This window comes from Aythya ferina (assembly GCF_964211825.1).
Source record: "Aythya ferina genome assembly, chromosome: 1".
NCBI classification, from domain to species: domain Eukaryota; kingdom Metazoa; phylum Chordata; class Aves; order Anseriformes; family Anatidae; genus Aythya; species Aythya ferina.
In genome coordinates this window covers 151718291-151737955 of record NC_140296.1, presented here as the reverse complement: position 1 = coordinate 151737955, position 19665 = coordinate 151718291, and the positions used below count along the sequence as shown (strand labels likewise).

Here is a 19665-nt window from a genome sequence, read left to right as displayed (position 1 = left end):
CTCACCAGCCAGCACACAGCCCTGTGATCAGCGGCACGACAAGTCCATCTCCAGTCCTGTGACTTCTATAAAATCCTTATCCAAATGTCAGGAAAGGTGACCTTGTGGCTTTTTAAAGCGCTATTTTATAGTCACTTGGCTGCACTGTACCGAGGTCCTTTCCCAGCTTGGCTTCCATCCCCCGTAAACAAACAGAGAGGAGAGACAGCCTCCGCCTTACCCCCAGCCCCGCAGAGCCCATCTGTGGGAAGCTGTGGCAGACGGGGGCACCTTGGGGGCTCTCTTGGGCAAGGAAGACCCTGCTCCAGGGCATACCAGCCTGGCTGGAAGCTGGGTGGACAAGGCAATGTGTATTTGGGATGGGGAGGGTATTGGAGTGCCTGTCCTTTCTGCCATGCCCCCAGAAAAGCCCCTCGTGCCGAGACAAGCAGCAGTTTGGGGGCCCTGAGCTGCCTGTAGGGTCACTTGGGTTATGCCTGCCCAAACATAATTGCTGTGAGGTCAGTGGGGCCAGCCTAGGTGCAAAGCTATTCCACTTCATCTCAGGCCCTGGCTCGGGTAAGGGCTGTGGGGCTGGCCTGCTGAATTTGGTGAGAAGAGGATGTTGCTGGTACCGCTGCCCTTCGACCCAGCAGCAGACGTGACCCCGTGTCTGTTTTAACTACCTAAAGGTATTAAAAATGAGTGCAACATAGACAGCCTTGTCTAGGAATCTGTGAATTTCCCCCGGCTATAGGGCTGAGAAGGGGGCTGTGACCACATAGCTGGGCTGTTATTAGTATCCAGGATGGCTCCTTTAAAGCCGATCCTGGCATGTATATCATAGCTGCAGCCTTATGTCTGGAGCACAGCATAAAGAAGATGAAGCCCGTTCCTCTTCTGTAGGGGAAGCTCGGTATGAATGCAGCCTCTGAGTGCCTGATCCTATTTTAGATTCTCCTTACAGCAGGTTCAAATGTTCCAGTGATAGAATAGCTTTGGCTGGAAGAGCTTCTAGATTGCTAGCATTTAATTGTCTGCATCTCCATGCTTAGCTTGCGGACCTCCCGTGGTTTTTCAGCGTGTGTAAGTAATGGTGCTTTAATTCACTGAAGTTTTTCTGTCTTCCCCCAACATGCCCATCTGTTTCTGTCCTCGAGCCAAATTCCAGCACCCAAACTCTCACCAAAAGGGTGGAAAATTCCTGGAGCTGATACCCTCACTAAGATCTGGCATTGCTCTGCCCCGGGCTTGCATGACAGCAGCCTTGTCCTCTTGACTCTTGGTGAGCTTTGGGGTTATCTGGAGAGATAACTGATAGGGTGTCGAAGCGGCTCTGCCTCTTCTCACTCACCTCTCAGCTGGATACACACATACAGGAATAGTCTGGTGCCCTTTGAGGGATGTAGTGTGTCATGGATTAACTGTGAGTTGGTTGGGGAGAAAGGAGGGAAAAAAAAACACACAAACACAAACAAACCAGCCGTCCAGTGTCCCTGCAGAGTCTGTGGGAGAGCCTGCACCGAGCTAAGGGCTTGTGCCAGGCAAGCTCAGGAAAGCTGTGCAGTGACAGAGGCAGCGTGCAGCATGTGCCACTCCTCTCCATGGGCAGACGGGTCTGCGGGGTCTGCGAGGAGGAATGGCAAATGAAACGCAGGTGGGAAGATGGAGGCACAACCCCCTGCCCAGACACCAAAGCCCAAAGGCTGCTTGTGGCTGTCAGTGCCTTAGGAAGAGTAATAGCATCGCTCTGACAACCCCTCTGCTGAAATGGGATGGAGGGAGTTTCCTCACACGAGCTGGTAATGGTGTGTTTCTGTATGGGCTCACAGTTTTCTCATGGCGCTGGCGCAGGATGCTTTCTCAAAGCTGGCCCATAAATCATGGGGAAGAAACTTCTTGAGCACTTTGTTTTTGCCGTGATAATGGCACGTATTGCTAACCCAGCTAATCCCCCGGCTAATTTCAGCATGTCACGTTTAAGCTTTTGTCCCTGTGTCTTCTGGCATGTTCCCTCTACAGCCGAAATGATCTCTCAGTGCACAAAACCATTCCTTTCCAGTTGAAATCCTCTCTCTCATAATGGAGTTCTTTGTAACAGGCACAAATTGCAAGCTCTTAACAACATGAATGATTAGAAAATAATCTTCAACATATTTCCTCCCATGTTTTTTTTTCTAGTTCAGCTGTCCTGTATCTTCCTTGTCTGTTTTAGATCAGAAACTTGTTGGCTGTTTGTGAGTGTCATCCGGGACAAACTCTGTTCCGATGTGCAATGCTAATTAAGAACTGTTTCATCCAATTTAAAACTATCACTCTATAAAATGTCCTGCGTGAAAGAACACTCTTCTAACAATATGTCGGTGTTATTTTCTATACTGACTTCACCCTAGACTTTAGACAGAGACCCACCTGTGCTTCCCATCTACAGCACTGTGCAATTATCCCCATTTTACAGAGGGTAAACTGAGGCAGAGCTGGGCACCAGCACATCCCCTATTTCATGCTTTGGTCATTCAGCTGTCCTCTAGGCCAGGCTGCAGACTACAAGGCAGGATGTTGGTGAGCTTCTTGTGTAGGAAGGGACGTGAAGTTGTGCCATGTGCCAGAAAGCAGTCCTTGCTTTGATGTGGTGTCTTTTCAGCAGCTGACAAAGGACATCCTGTATGTAGATGTTCAGCTGAAGCGGTGGTGTGGTGCAAACGCCCAGATAGATTACAGATGCTGTATACAAAGCAAAGCAGTGTAAAGACCTTTGGGCTGAACTTGGAATGAAGTGCTCTGGAGATTAACACACTACGGTGCCACTTGGGGCACTGCTAATCTTCTCACTTCCACAGCAAAAGGCCCTGGACCGAGATCATAAAGGAACAAAATATCTGAAACAGGCTACTGGCAGAAATGAGGCCCCTAAATCCAAGTGTATGAACTTTAAATCCTCCCACATAATTCTTTACATGCTTACATTTTCATCAGTAAAAACCCTGTGGGTTTCAGACATTCTGCTTCTGCTGTGTCCCGATCTTCTACCAGCTTGGGTGGGGCTAAGCCAGTCCCTCAGATCCTCAGATGTGACCTTCCTCTGCCTAATCTAGCAGAATCCACGCATACCTTGCCCACATCTGACCTCCAAAAAAAAACCTTAGAGCACTCTGCCAGCTCTGGTCTTTTAAGAATGAGCTGTGCCTCACAGTTGATGTTGGAAAGGGCTTGCCTTCAGGAGAGCAGGTTGAATCCCAGCCCAGGGATGCTCAGGCTCTGGGGGAGTTGACTTCGGAGAGGTTTTGTTTGTTTGAGCTATGATTACAGCTTCTCCTCCTACCTTATTGACAGTAACATCTGGATCTACCCGCACTCACAGTTCTCTGTGGATGAGAGCAATAGGAGAAGAGTGTTTGCTTTCCTTACTGCTTTGTTCGGAGCCTTGCTCACAGCTGTGCCTGCCTGGAAGGAAGTCACAGATCTCGTGCACAATGGTCAAGAAACATTTCCTCTCCTAGCATCACCGTGCCCACGTTCATTCACACTGTGGCTCAGAACAGAGACAATTTCACTACCAATTCTGCTGGCAGCATGCAGTAGGGAAAAACAGATGGAAGTGGAAGTAGTGCTTTTTTCTTTTCCACCTACAGTGAGCTTGGAGACAGACAAACCTTTTGTCTTGATATTGCAGCTATGCCAGCAGTAAAGGGGTTAATTATGTCTGTGAAAAAAAAAAAAAAAAAAGAAAGAAAAAGGAAAAAAAAAACTGTGTTAGAGCCTCTCAATGTTAGAAATAGACCAAAACAGAGTAAGTGAGTGCTGCAGAGTACATCATCCTTTCAAGCACTGGAGTTGGTGAGATAAGAGATAATATTTACTTGAGAGTATATATTAAGAGAGAGAGAGAGAGCATACATCTCTTGTATCTTGCGGGCAGAGCATCTTAGAAATAAATTTAAAGTATAATCTTTCCTCGGACATTTGATTTTATTCCTGTTGGGAGTGCTTAGCTTACAATTAATTCTGTGTCGAGAGAGTCGTGTGGGGGTGTGTGTGTGTGTATGTACGGCACAGAGCCTATAGTTAGCACACGGAACTAAATGTTTTGTTCTGCAGCCCCAAAGGTACACAGCCTCTCAGCATTCATTAATTTCAGTGGGTGTGAGACCTTTCAGAGAGCAGGATGCTAACAGCAAATTCTTTGCCACAGGCTTGGGACCACTCATTTCATTCTGCTCATGATGCAGGAGGAAGTTGGAAGCCGGCTCTGCATCTATTCATCAGCTGCAGTATGAACCCCTTTTATTGCTGCCTTTTGTGGCGATAGCTGCGATCTATTTAAAGTGCTAAGCCTTCACACTGCAGTCCCCTGCAGCAGATGTAGTAGAAGCAGATACCCATGGAGGGGAGGCAAAATGAACTCGTCCTGCTGCTCAAAGGCCAGGCTTCATCTCAGTCACTGACAGATACCCAGCTCCTGGCACTTGAAGACGGGTTTTGCTTCCTTCTTCAGTGGTTTGGGGCTTGGAGGGAGGGAAGGTCTCTTGGGGAACTTATGCTGCAATTTATATTCCCTGCTTCGTATTCATCCACTCTCTTTCATTTCTCCCCCTTAGAGGGCATCCAAGGAGAAGGAGACGCTTCTGGTCTTGTGACCTATCTATCTTTGCATCCTCGGAGACGTCATGGCTAAATCCACGTGGCATGACTGCCAGCCTCAGCCTGAAGTTAACACCAGCAAACTCATTCTCAGCTCAGCAGTTGGTCCTTAAACACGAACTTTAAAGCTGCACGGGTGGGTAAATACTGCAGGAAACCAAGGGCCTCAGACAGATCCTTTTATAGGAGAAACTGCTGAGACATTTCATTGTTGTTTTTTTTCTTTACCAACCATTCTGTTAACTTTGGTCCTCTGCACTAGACTGATCGGTGTCAGAGCTGGCCAAGTGCAGGGTTTCTCTGCTTGGACAATAGCCTGGCAGAATACCATGGAGAGCTATTAAGAACTTTGGATAGTAAAGGCTTGGCTACAAATTCCCATTTAACCCAAGGCTCATGTTCATCAGAACTGTTGCCTGCTAAGCTCTTCTCATTGGGGTGGGAATGGAGCAAGGAAAGGAAAGAGCAAAAGTGGCACTAGGTATGTGCTCTGTGAAGGCACAGTGGTGTCCTCAGTGGTTTGTCCTTACCGTGTCTCCTCTCCCCACTGTCTTGTCACTCTGCTTTTGTACTTTGCCCACCTTACCAGGGCCTGCATGAATGAACTGATCTCACTCTCAAACAGGAAACAAGAAATAAAGAATTACAGCACCATACACACTACTATAAAGCATCACCGCATCACGGCTGCAGTCTTGTTCCTGTAGACCGCATAGCGACATGGCTGTTACAAAAACAAACAAAATTTATGCTCGCTAAGAAAAGGTTCCTGAAAGGCACATCCACCCCATGAAGATCTTCTTACATTTTCAAAGGGAAAAAAAACCGTGGCTGAGAATCAACTATTTAAGCCCATAGCAACAGCAGGGTATTTTTGTTTGGAGAGGTGTAGGCGACAGGGAAGAAGCATAGCTATTTTCCTCCCAGGGTATATTCTGTATCTGGGTTTTGCTAGTCCAAAGTGACTCCTGCAGTCTTTTACCAAGCTTTATCAGGCTAATGCCTGGAGATATGAGCTCCTGTTAGCATGATGCAACCAGACTGAAGTGCCATCCCAGGCCAGCTGTCCCCTTGCAGCCACGTTGTTGGATATGATGCCCACTGGGGAGGTAGAGGGGACCATGCAGTTCCCAAATAACAGGTTAACATCGTGGTGTGCTCAGAGGGGTGGCTGAGGTCATGCGATGCCCAGTGTTACTCCATTTCTTGAGTTGCAGACTGTTGTCTCCTAAGAAAATTCCTTTTTACTGAGTAATTAATACAAAGCCTCAGTGCAGCCTAAACTAGTTGTCATGGCATCACTTGTTTGTTGTTGTGTTTTTTTTTTTTTTTTTTTTTGTTTGTTTTTGTTTCCCTCTTCCCCCCCAGAACATATCTGAGTAATTGGGATTTGGTCTATGACAGAGACAGGAATGGGAAACATATTTGCCCACCCAAACTTCAGAGAAAGCTTATGAATGATGTACTAAATATTAGTCAAGTAGCAGTTTGAGTCACACCTGGCACCACAGCACAGCTGACTCAAGAAGCAGTCCTCTGGGACACTACGCAAGGATAAATGAAAATAGAGAGAAACTCTGGCAGCGAAATCTCCTTTCTTCTGTTTGTTTCTTTGGGATGTTGTCCGCTGCATTACTGGAGGAGATACTGCTTGGTCTAAGTACAAGGGACCTCTTGCTCCCAACCCCCAAAGTAAATCCCAAAGTCATTTTCAAACCAAGACAGCTATCAAGATGGGACTTGTGGTTCATATTCTTTCTCCAACTGTTACTGTCCAACGTCCCGAGACAGCTGCTAGCCCAAAAACATCAAATCAGAACTTACACTGGAATAAGAAGTGGGGTGAGGGGAAGTAAGTTCAGATCTTCCATTTCAACCTGCTCCTTGACCACAGACATAGCAGAGGGCTACGCAGGTCTGTGTTCAGATGACTGGCTGAATAATTTCATTATACAGCATCTTCCCTAGCCTCCTACAAGGCGTCATTTGTCTGTCAAAGAAGGAAACATCATCCCTCCTCAATGAAGGGCCTTCAATTTGCTTGAAGAATTGCTTTTATTATACACAATTAGTGGAGGGCTGACAGTGTGTTTGGACAAGGTACAAGACACAAAGGATAAACAGTCCCTGCTCCACAGAGACCAAGACAACTTTGTTGAGCCAGCTTCTTCTTGCCAGTGAGGCCTGCACCATGACCTTTTCCCAGTGAGGTAAGAGCAATCTGCTAGTAATGTTCCAGGGGCTTCACTCCACATGAACGAGAAAAAAGGTAACATTAAATGAGATGAGCATGACTGTCATAAGCTATCCTTCTGCTTTCTGCTGGGCATTCACTTTTGCATGGACAAAACTGAAATGGTTTCCACCATTTCTCTTCTAGGTGTAACATGCTCCAGGAAAGGTCATTCACTTCAGTGACAGACAGGCTTTGGCTCATTTGCTTTCAAATGCTATCTATGTCCTGTTGCTCAAGGTAATGTGGCTCTATTTCATTACACTACCACATATACTCGTCATTGCTTTAAACTGTACAGAAGCAACACCATTCAGACACAAAATACACTTAAATGGATCTGCCTGTCCTTCATGCAACTCCTTTGAGTGGTCATAAAAGACAACAGTAGCTGTAGGTATAGGCACCATAACACAAAGGACTTCAAAGACTGATTCAGCTAGGTAGAAGGTGTCAGAAGAGGCAGGCTGAAGTGGTTAGAAGATGCAGGCCAGAGAGGGGAGGTGAAGATTGCAATAATACTGAATTCAGTAATTCAATTGCTGATTTAAAAAAAGGAAGAAAAAAAAAGAGAGAAAAAAAAAAAGCATAGCACATTGGACATTAGTTTATTAAGGGCTCAACTCGATGTTTGTAGAGGAAAATTCTTTAGCCACACTGTACTCAAGGACAGACAAGATGACCTCAGACTTTACAGATGATCTCTACTGCTTTCTAAAGCAAGCAAAACAAAACAAAACAAAACAACCTGTTTGTTCTAGTTTAAGACACGAAGTGCCACTATAGCACTTACAGTGACTGTCATTTGAGTTATCCTAAAGGGGACAAAGGACTGGATGTAGACAAAGCAGGGTATGCAGAGCACCTCCTTATGTTTTCAAAACATGAAAAAGTGATTATGAGATGTGAGATATAGGAAAAGAAACATGTCCAAAGAGATGTGATATACTAAGACATGCTATGCCAGAAGGTGCATGTATGGCCACTGTGCAGCACAGAGCACAAGTTTGTATAAAAGATCCTACCAAGACTTGTCCAGGATACATTTGCACTGATGCAAACCCAGACTTGGATGCTGGTTTGATAGCAAGCTGCTTTCCAGAGCAAGCTAGTATTTTCTTCGATAGAAACAGCAGCACCACCTGAGGAACAGATAGACAGGAGGGAATTTGCCTTTCCTTAAGAATTTCAAACAAACGAGGAGGGAGCGGGACGAGACGGACAGAGCCTGCCCGCAGCCCGAGGTGGGGAGGCGCCGCAAGATGGCGTCCTGCCGCCTCGCCGCCCGCCACAGCCGCCGAGGGGGGAGCCATGGCGGCCCCGGGTGGGCCTGCGGCGGGACCGGGCGGGACCTCGACCCGCAGACCCGCAGCACCCAGCCGGCTTCACAGCCTGTCACCACATTTTTATTTTTTATTTTTATCTTTTATTTCCAGAGGCAGACTGTGAGAGATGGCATCTGAGCTGCCACGCCGTTACTCGGCTTGGTGAAGCTGCACTGAACCGCCCGTCCTGCCACACGCTGTCCTGTGGCTGGGTCTCTTCCTTGTTTCTGCAACAGTGGTGGTGCTTCTGAGCGGCGTAAAGCTGTCTTGACTGTGTGATGTCCTGGAGTGAAATAATGTCACGTTTCCTTGTGCAACAGGGCATGGTGTTTGGGAGAAAATGAGCTAAAGTCCCTGCCCCTCTCACCCCAGTCAGCTGCAGCTGCCTAAATGTGGCACGTCCTGCTCAAGGGCTAGGAAGGATGGGGATCTTTACTTCAGCACCCACTGCAGAATGGTAACACTGAGGTATTTGGGATGGACAAGCCCAGAAGAACAATGTGACACCCAAACACCCCAGCCATCCAGACCTGCCCAGCACGCATCTGCTCCCAGCACTTTTCCCTTCCTCTCTCCATGCATCATGCTGCCTTTACAACCTCTAAGTAATGCTTATGTATGAGGTATGTGGGTATGTCTGCTGGGAAAAAAGATCTGCTTTGCAAACTCAGCTTTTTTTTCCTCGTTAGAATTCATTTAAATTTGATGCAGGGACTGTACTTTCTAAGTGGTATAAATTACATCATTGCACTATCTCCTCCTATCTTATAATTTTTGCTTATCTCATCTTAAAACTTTTGGCTCATCTTTAGCATCCTTAACAGCACTGGAAAGCTTGCAGGGCCTGCTTTTGAGGTTTTCTGAACCTCTGCAGGTTTCCTTAAAAATAGATCTTACGTCCACTGAATTACAATAGCAAGAAAGGCTTTTGGGCAAGATACAGAGTAGAAAAAAAAAAAAAAAAAAAAAGGTAGCTTTTCTGCTACTAAAAGCAACAAAACCAAATAGTGGAGACTGCTCTTTCTAAGTAGAGGCTTTGGTGCATAGGAGTTTACTAATTCAGTTAAGAATAAAACAATTGACTGACAGAAAAAGTCAATATAAAAAAAAAACAACACTTTATAAACTGCAGGAGACAAAAAGATTTTGGAAACATATTTTCCCTTAATTGGACATCTATTTCTGCATGGAGTCATTTGTGTACAGCATCCAGTCGTATGGCTTTTGTTTGACAGTGAAATGATCAGTTCCTCAAAGTGTGAATCTCACGTGGGAGAGCCTCATCACAGCTTTGAAAAGGACTCCTGCCCTAGCAAGGCTTTGTCAGCAATTTCAGAGCGTGAAGATGTAATCTCTGTTGTAATGCTTAATTCTGTGTCATCAGATAATAGCCTTTTAATGGTAGCAGAGGTTTTGTGGGTTGTAGTGAGAGCCCCAGGGAGGGGGGGACTCCCATGTGCCAGGTGCTGTGAAGGGATCTATAGCACGGGATCTGTTGCTTTTACAGGTGTTACAGGAAAGGCAAGTTGAGGTGGATCTGGGTACAGGCATAACAGAGCTGCCTTGAGCAGTGGTCTGATGAAGAGATGTCAGGCAACACCACCTCTGCTGCTGACTGTGAGGGTGAGGCTGGCTGAGTCTCCCACAAAATTTGAAGTGGGGGATGATGACTAATGGTAGGAAGAGGAGCTCCTGCCTTACTGCCTTTTTTTTTCTTTTCTTTTTTCTTTTTATTTTTTCTTCTTTTCCCCTGACTGACTGCAGGAGCATCTACCCCAACCCTTAAGAGCTCTCTCTCCCAACCTTCCTTTTCATTTCACAACCTCTATCCTTAACTCTTCCCTTTCCACACTAAGATTGACCATGTCCAGGTAACCCATCCCACAGATGGCAAAGCTCAGGAGGCTCAAATAGTGACAGGGATCTTTTAAAAGCCCAGTCCAACACAATCATAGGGTTGTCAACATGAAACGTAACACCTGTTGTCTAATATCTAGGTATCTTTTGGGACTGGCGCTTGGGATCCCCTGTACGCTTTTGTAAGTATTCCTAAGCCTTTCAGTGACTATCTCAGCAGTATTAATAGCCTAGTTTTGCAGAAGATGGAACTCATACCATACTATTGATCTCTGTCCTATTGCAGACAGGACGTTCCCCCACTTGCTGCAAAAGTCCTGTCTCCAGTGCACTGAATAACCACTAAGCAGCACAGATGTTTCTGTCATACCCTAGCCTGAGGCATAAAATCCTGATTTTTGTCTTCAACCAGGTTTCATTTGGGAGTCCCCACAGCCCACCTCCCAACTCTACAATAACTAAAAAAAGTCCTTTCACAGGATGGTGACCAGAGCTCCAATTCCCAGGCATACTCAAGTTTTGGAGAGATTCTAGTCCAGATCTTTGCAGCTCAGCACCATTTCCAGCCATGGGATGTCACCTCTCCTTAGCCCAACTTTTAGCAAAATCTTCTTGCATTGAGCTTCCGAGATGTTGGCTGTCAACATGCAGACATGAAAATCAGCCTCCCCCCTCCCTCCTCCTTCCTTCCCTGCCTCACTGTCCTACTGCAGAGTCTCTTGGGCTCCTGCCACATGGAGCTAATCCCATAAAGACAATCAATCTCTCTCTGCCAGACTGATATTGATCACCTCCCTTCACGTGGACCCCCCACAAGTAACATAATTTCCCAGTATATATCCCCACCCCCTGACCCTGAACCATTTCATTGCCAAGACATCACACAGCGCTCCTAAAGTCATCCTATGTTCTCTCTTTCCCTGTAGTAAATTAGACCCTTTCTTTTTACAAGCAATATAAGCAGCTATGAGTATAAGATGTTTCCCTCTCCTCCCCCCACCTCCACCTACATGGCACGAAATCTCAGGCTGTATTTCGCAGACTCGATTTGAAGTAAGTTTCTTACTGCTGGCAGAATCTGCCTCCGCGCCCTTCCTGCTCATTCGGTGAGTGACACTAATCAGCAGTGTGGGAGGTAGGGACAATATCAAGCATCGAAGGGGATTGACAAGCCTCACTCAGAATTTACACGTACCCCAATAGGTATGTGAGGGTGAAATAAAGTGGTTCTATCAATCTCTTTGTATCACTGCCTATTGCTGGCTGCAGCTCTTCGTTGAAATTAGTGGTTCACTGAGCGGAGAGGAATAAACAAGGAAAAATTTTCCCCCAAAGCCCTATTTGGTGAGGGTTTTAGTTGTGTCAGCCTCCCTCCCCAAGCAAATGCCTCCATATTATTAACAATATGTAATCGACATGAAATATCAGGCCCTGCTGGGCAGGGAAAGATACTTTGAATTATCTCAGCAGGAGGGCTGGCACTAATTTATTGCTGTTGTGCTTCAAGTACTTCTGATGCAAAAGATGAATGGAGCTGAAAGTTTGTAACTTGACTTGTTCAACTACATTTAGTCGTCTTGTGTAGCATCAGCAGGGTAATGTGAATTGGCATGAGACCCTTGAAGCAGCCTAGTCCTTCACTCCTTGTTTTCTTTTTAAGCATTCTTCCTTCCCTCCTCCTTACCACTTTTCTTTTCCCAGTCAAGAGACCTAGATGTAGAAATGTACTTGCTGTTTCTCCGCAGCCCCTTCCAAAAGGATGAGTTTTATGCCTATTCTAGTTTTTTTTTGTTTTGTTTTGTTTTGTTTTGTTTTGTTTTTTGTTTTTCCTGTGAATTTGTCAGTGGACCATTTTGTAAAGAGAGGTAGAGCTGAAGAAAGCATCCACAGCTCTGTTGAAGAGACGAGAAGGATGATGATGTTTCACATGATGGGCGGATTACAGCAGAGGTATTTACAGACTTGCTCTTTTTCTGGCAGTGAAACCAACTGGAATGGAAAGGTCTGCAGACACTCTGTTAAACCTCATTACCCTCCAGAAGTGGGTGGCTGCCTGCAAGCTCCTTATTAAGAATTGTTCCTTGCCTGGGCTAAACTCCAGATGGCTTGAGGGAATTGTCTGGGGGAACCCTCTTGTTGTGGGCCAAAACTGTGACAGTGAATTTACAGTTTAACAGAATGGGAGATTCAGTTCCAGAACCTAGGAACCATTTAATTTATTAAAATAGTCATGTCCAAGGTGCCTCTTGCCTTTGAGCATTTGATTTTGCAAACCCTCTAACACAATCTCCACCTCAAAGCCCTGCGTTGGGGTGAGAGGTGACAGTGGACCTGGGAAGAAGGAAGATGGAGGCAGGATATGCCCTTCTGGAGGGCAGCAAAAACCATCAGCAGCCAGGAATCTCCCAAACAGTTGGTCCCCATCTGCCATTCTGAGGCTTGTGTTGCTTCACCTCCTTGCAGGAGGACACTCAAGAGACTGCAACTGCCCATGTGGGAACCTCTCCAGCTTTCTTTGTGGCTTCTCTTTCTTAGTCTCCTCCTTTGTGAAGGTGAATTTACTGTTCCTGTGGGGAGGCAGGAGCTGGGAAGCTGTGCTCTCCAGGCTAGGGGGAGAAGTCAAGACATCTAGCTGATGCTGAGACCTGTACTTCAAACAGTTAATGTGTCGCTTTAACCATTACTCTCTTTATTTTTATTTTTTTTTTATTATTTATTTATTTTATTTTTTGATCAGATATAAAAGAGCTGTTCTTTGGAGTGTTAGTTTCCAGTGTCTTTGGTTGACACTCAGAGATCACTACCTCCAGCGTTTTGGGCTTGCATCGTATTACATGCTAGTATGGGCTCACCTTGTCAACGCGTTCTTACAGCTAGTTTGGAGGCGCAGGCTTCTGTGATACTTAGTGTGGGCTGTTGCTTTCATGTCAACCCAGCAAGTCATAAGTCACGGGTGCCCAACTACTACTGCTGGCAGGGTGTCAACTCCCAAGTGTCAGGAATAGCAATACCAGTCAGTCAGTTAAAGGAGACATCTGACATCCTCATCTCTTCTGACACTTTGTTAATCTGGGTTTGCTTCCCCAGGCCTCCTGGTTTCCTCAGGAGTGAGGCTGGGTTGAAACTAAAGGCTTTCTTTTCTTTTTTTTTTTTTTTTTTTTTCCTATTTCCTCCTGAAAAGAAGCATTGAAGCCTGCAGACGGCCAGAGTCCAAGCTCAGGAGCACAGCACTGGAATGCCTCCCCTGGGTCAGGGTGTCCATTTCCTGACTATAGCAGCCTATCATGTCACACAAGCTCTTTCCTAGTGCGTCAGGCTTATCTTTAAAAATAGTCAGGCTCCTTGTCTCTGGCCTCTGGAGCAGAGGCAGAAAATGAAACTTTTAAAACAATCTCAAAGGAACATTTCCCGTCCACAGGACAGACTTCACCCGATGACAGCCCTGTCTTTTCTTGTTTTTGCTTGTTCCTTCAAATATCTCTTCTCTGCCCCTTCCAGGCTGCAGAATATACATGGACTCTATGTGTTTTGGGGGAACCTAGAGACTGACTCCTGCCATCCCTTGGCTTTACCTTGTTTAATATAATCCTCCAGTTCCCCTCTGGCCCTCTTGGCAAGCAGGCAAGCACGTCCCACCACAGAGCAGCATCTGGCTAAGTGCCCATGTTCAGCTGGAGTCATGTCAAGCCATAGGCCACTTCGACGTCTCCTGTCACAGCAGATATCTGCTGAACGGGTTATCAAACGTCGGGCCTCTGTGAGGTTGCTGGCTTGCTGGCGTGATATCAAAGAACGGGACTGTGCGAGGTCACTGGATGTCTCCCTCCAGCGGGCCAAAGCAGACAGCAGCATGTCCCTAAAGTCACCTTGCTAGCTTTACAGTGTGGTGCCAACACGCTGTGTTGTCTCTGAGGCTACTGAACCCAAGCTCTGGATTCAGCTGGGCTTTTCTGTAAGCACCCCAGGATCAAGCTGTTTGAATGTGGCACAATTTATTCAGTGAGCCTTGCATAATAGACCTCACACAGCACCGCAAAGCTTCCACGTTGCTCTCATTTTGACTTCTTGTTTCTGAAAGTGAGGTCATTCTGGCTGGTTGTACATTTATTTGTGGGATGGGCTGTGGCTCATAACACACATGTTGGACACAGCAAGCATCCCTCGAAGCATACTACAAATCCCTTTTAGGGTATTCTCACAGGTCTCCTGTCTCTGCAGACCAACACAGTCTGGATGACTGGCACGTGCCTGATGTGGAGATGGGACACAGATAGGAGAAGCACCTTGGCATGGAAATTCAGAAAGACTCCTGTAATCTCAATTTACATCTTTACAGTACTGTTTCTAATGCTTTGCCTGTCACCAATACTTGCATAGGTGAAGGAGGAAAACCAGGGCAAGAAACTCAGTTCAGGCAATCTTTTGTCATTCTGTGTTTAGCTGTCGTGGAGTGAAATGACATTTGATGGCATTGTGAGATGGGACACAATCGGTTGCAGAGAAGAGTGAGAGTGACAATAGGAGTCACTGTGCCCTACTTGTGGAGACAAAAAGTCTTTGTCACCACAGCCATTTCCCTAGAGGTGCCAGAAGGGAATAGGCTCTGGAAACTACGTCCATGCAGCCTCTGGTAGAAGCCTTGAATGAGATCTTGTGCTAAAAGCCATCAAGAAGGCACCAACGTGGCACTGCATTTTTGCAGGTTTTGACAACAGTCAGAGGATGAGGGCTGATGTGCAACGTGGGGAATATCTGGCAGTATAGACACAACTCAGAAGAGACATTTTTTATTGTTATTTTTTGGTTGGCTCTGCGTAAAGGCAAGGAACAGCAAATTTTCATCTGAAGTTTCGGAGGGCTAGAAACAGCAGATACTTTCTTTCCCTGTTTGGACTTTCTCTGAAAGGCTGGAGGAGGGCAGAAGACAACAGGACCATTTCTAGAGGAGAATAGCAGCTGACCAAGGACTTAGAGCTTGGACAATTTTTGCCACCCAATTAGTAATGCTGTTCTTCCTACTGCCTGGAAGTCTTGGAGCCCACCACATGCCTTTAGTCAAAAACAAACCAGCTCTTTTATCTGTTCTTGCTTCAAAATTGCCTTTAGCCAGTGAGGGAAAGGCCGAGGATGCAGAGAGGACAGAGCCAGGCTCTTCTTGGTGGTGCCCAGTACCAGGACAAGAGGCAAAGGGCACAAACTTGAACACTTTCTTATTGTGCAGGTGACTGAGCACTGGCCCAGGTTGCCCAAAGAGCTTATGAAGTCTCTCTCCCTGGAGATCTTCAAAATTCACCTGAACATGGTCTGGGGCAGCCTGCTCTGGGTGTCCCTGCTTGAGCAGGGGGGTTGGACCAGGCGGCCTCCAGAGGTCCCTTCTGACCTCAGCTATTCTGTGACTCTGCAATACAATGGGAAAAAAAAAAAAGCTGCAAAAACATTTCACTATGTGGCAGTACATCACTGGAATACGTTCCTTTTCTCAGTTCTTTTAAGAAACATCAAATTCCTCTTTTTTCTAATGCAAATTAGTGGGAAAGCAGAAGGGCCTCTCAGACAGTTCTTGTTTTACTTAGGAAACCTTCCCAATTCAAGCACCTCTCATGCGAAATTACTTGTCTTTTCAGTTTTCTTTCAGAGGAATTTTGGTTCAGAACAACGCTTCCTCCTGATACATCTCAGTCCTTAAATGATCCCTCTTCAGGCAACCAATTTGGATAAAGTTGAGAAAGAGCTTAAGTGAGCCTAAGCTTATCTCATTTTCAACAGTCAATTCAGAGTCTAAAGCCTCATGAAAATTCAGCAAAACTCAAGACTCCTTAATTAATGAGGTGCTTTCATAAATCTTCTTCTTTGGCAGAATTCTTGTCTGACAAGAGAAAATGCAGTGTAGAAGACTTCTCCAGTCCCATGAAGAAGGGATAAAACCGTCCTTAAGGCTGTTCCCACTACTAAGGGTGTTCACTTCTTTTCATCTGCTCACTGCTTAGAACAGGAGAGTGTCCTGCTACAGCAGGGGTCCTCTCCATCAGCATGGCTTTGTATCTTTTGGAAGGGTTTTACCATCCTTTTGAGAGCAAATCTTTCTCCAGCCACCATGCTACAGAGGGAGGAAAGGATGTTTTAGGATACTTCAAAATGTTTTGCCAAAGCCTGTGCCAGAGTTATTGCTGTCTTAGATATGAAGGGCAAGTAAATGCTCTTGTGTGGGCTACAGCAGTAGAAAGTGGCCATCCTCTCCATCCTCTCCATGCTTTTTCATTGCTTTCAACTCTAAAACTCACGCGTGGCTAAAAATCTCTCCTGTTTTACAGGCTATAAATCACTTTGTATTTCAGATGTGGGTAGATACCCTGCTCCTAGGAGTATATGATCCATTTATTTCTTCTGAGAGTTATCAGAAGTCCTAGAGTAGTTCACAGGCAGGAGAGAAGCAGATGTTTCGTAAAGCATCACCTGGTCACTAAAGGACAGGGCAGTCCATAGGCCTTTGCCGTGACTGCCTCCACCTGAGACATCTCTCCTCACCAGAACATCAAAGAATCACTTCTTAGTGCAAGAATAATGAAGAATCTTCTCATCCCTTGAACATTTTGGAAACAGTGCTTTTGTGTACATCAGGACTTTCTTTTTGTTGTGTGTTTGTATGTTGCCTGGCATAATTGGGTCCTGTCCTGTGGGCAGGGCTCCGTAACACCAATAAATACCACTGTGACTAATGACAGACCTTGTGTAACTGCCCCAAACTTGATGAAAGTTGCAAGCAGTCTGAGTCAGTGCCATTGTGTAAGGGGATAATTTCTGCTTTGGCAGTGTTGTGACCAGCTGGAATTGTTCTCTCTGATAATTGCCAATCTGGATTTCTCCCAGATGGCAGCATCTCATAAAGAGTATCTGTGAAGAGCTCTGGTCCGCTCTCTAATAAGGCTCCGCAAGAGAGCTGTTCGTCCCTGTCACCCCTTATCCATTGCCTCAGGCAGGTCTCCTGTCAATTTGCAGAACAAGTCGTTGCTCTGTGTTTATTTTTCCTTTTTATTTTATTTCTTTTTAGAATCTTGTATTTATTACCTTGGCAGCAAGCCACCCGGCAAGGAACAAACTGTTTTGTGGCAGAAAAGATGAGACATTCTGCCCTGGACCAGCCAAAAGCAATGCCACTGATCTTTCCTGTGCTGTCCTCTAACCCCCCAGGCTGTATTTAACAAGGCTGCATGTCCCTGAGGCACTCATTTCTCCAGCAGCGAGAGGGTGAAAGGGGAGTTTATGCCGTGCATCCATCCGAGGCTCCCCCAGCCGAAGCATTTCTGCAGCATGCTGCTGTTTAGCACACAGGTGGGAAGTGATTGAAGAGCAGGGGGTGGCCAGCGTGTGATTTTAATCCTGAGGCTGCCGGGACTCGCCAGCTCAGTGGATGCTGAGCAGAACAAGACCGTAGGTAGCGCAGAAATCAGGGATTATGCAAAACGTAATTGCTCCCCTGTGTAGCTGGCGCTGCCACGGCTCAGCTCCTGATTGAGGTGATATTTGTTTCCGGTCTGCCTCTTCAGCCTTTAACGTGTTTATCCACCACTGCAGTACCCAAGTGCCTCGCAATCTAGAAGGTGTTTATCCTCTCTCAGCTCTCCCACGAGTGCCGTTGGCCCCGTGTCAGGGATGGGAAACCAAGATGCTGAATTGTGTAAAGAGATTGGAAATCGGTCGGGCTGTTCCTCTGGGCTGTTAGGTCTCTGGCCCAAAGAGCAAAGCACAAACCCTCGGTATGTAACACCCAGGTATTGAGCAACTTGAGCTTATTTAACACTGGAGCTTTGGAGAGCTTTGCAAAGACTTTGAGGAACTAGGTGGGATCTGTCACAGCTTTGATTGTAATGGGATCTAAAATGCAAGCTCTGGCCCCACTGCTGGGAGTGTGTGCCTTGTGTGCCTTGTGTTTCTGTGTTGCTTTGGTTCCCAGTCTAACCCAGAAAGACCACCTGTCCCAGTTCAATACAATTGCGTGGTTTTCCAGATAAGCTCTCAATGTGTGAAGGAATTGTTTCTTGGAGCCAGAAATTTCCTTTTTTTTTTTTTTTTTTTTTTTTTTTTTTAATTTTAATATAAAATATGGGCTCAACATATTGCTGAAATCAATCTAAAATATTCAGTGCTCTCAGCTGTGAGCTGTTTTATATTAACTGCTGAAAGTCAAAAGCGTGTGAGAGGACACTCTTGAATAATTATGCTCCCTGTGAAATCCCTCCTTCAAGAGCCTGGAAGGGAGGAAGAATGGGTTAGAAAGGAAGCTTGCTTCCCTCTAGGTCAAAGTGATGTGAGGACACATATTCCAGTTGGATTTATTTTTTTTTTCATTTCTATTCTTTTATTTTGCTACAAAATGTCCTGAAACCCAGTGATCTCATTCCTTCTTGTTTCCGTGTTTAATCTGAGCTAATCTCAGTTATCCATCCCAGCCACAGCACAGCACACGTTTGCATAAATCATGCATCAAACACATCTGAACAATAAACAAGCGCACGAGAAACCGTTCAGGGATAATATGCCGAAGGAGCTCTTTGCTGCAAGCAGCTCAGGGTCTTTGTGAAAATGGTCTAAAAAGCCAGGTCTGACGTAAGAAGCCCTGTCCCTATTGTTAGTGGTCTGGCTGGCGGGGACCAGCGACCTACCCACCCTCCACTTGGGGGGCCGGGAGAGTGCAGTGAGGATGGGCAGGCTGGGGAAATTGCTTTGAAGCAGACTTTGGATCTGTCTCCATTACAGAAGTGAATTGTGGGGGTCAAAATAATCTTCTAGCTCAGCCAGTTCATCCCGCGGACAACACCAAGCTACCCACATTGGCTATGCAGATTTCAGTGTTTTTTCTCCCAGTGTTTTCCTAATGGGACTTCCATGACATCCCTTAGAAAATTTGCCAATAGATTCTACTGCTCTGAAGTCTGCCCTGCTCTTTCGCCTGTGAATTCCCACTTAATACTCTCGTTCCCACTGAGATATCCCTCTGTCCAGCTCTAAACATCGTGCTGTCTCCGTTGTCATCTCCACCTTCCCAGCACATCCCGGGGTCTCCAGCCAGCCTCCCTCAGACTTTGTTTACCTACGTGGCGCAGAATTTCAGACTTATCCTTGAGGCTTACTCGAGTCAATCCCTCTAGGCTCATAAAATACTTTTTCTTGCTGGTCCTTGGCCTCCTGCCAAACAGTCGATAACTTTCTAGGAACGTGGTGCCTGGGACTCAGGGCAGCTCTGCATGCTGAGGATGGCTGATGATGGTCGGGGCAGGGAAAGGTCTTTGGCCGATGTTGTCATGAGAGCAGAAGGAAATATTTCTCTGGAAAGTCTCAGGCTCTGACTCTACCAGATGGCAGGCTGTAAAGACACGGGAAAGAGAAAAGTTGAGCAAGGCTCATAGCTCCCACCAAACCTGAGTACAGAAGGTAGGTTTATAGCAGTTAGTGATGTGTATTCCCCACGTCAGGTACTGTATCGTAAGCAATGCTCCAGTTTGCAATAATACCACAGAAATTACTTAACTGTGGTAGCATATCCACCCCCCAGCTTTACCAGGCATGACGAGTGGCCTACAGTGTGGGTCTGGCTGGTGGTTTTTGTTTCTCCACATCACAGAAACTGAAGGG

General features: G+C 46.1%; 1 long non-coding RNA gene across 2 annotated transcripts; it reads left to right on the top strand.

Annotated features, from left to right (window-relative positions):
* The first annotated feature begins 1490 nt into the window (after positions 1 to 1490).
* LOC311426052 lies at positions 1491 to 12437 on the top strand. Of its 2 annotated transcripts, none has more exons than XR_014686544.1 (4): positions 1491 to 1781; positions 4578 to 6830; positions 7001 to 7093; positions 8290 to 12437. It is a non-coding gene; the product is annotated as an uncharacterized lncRNA (long non-coding RNA). The 2 variants fall into 2 exon arrangements; XR_014686545.1 differs by having other exon boundaries at positions 1491 to 1787.
* Positions 12438 to 19665: the final 7228 nt, after the last annotated feature.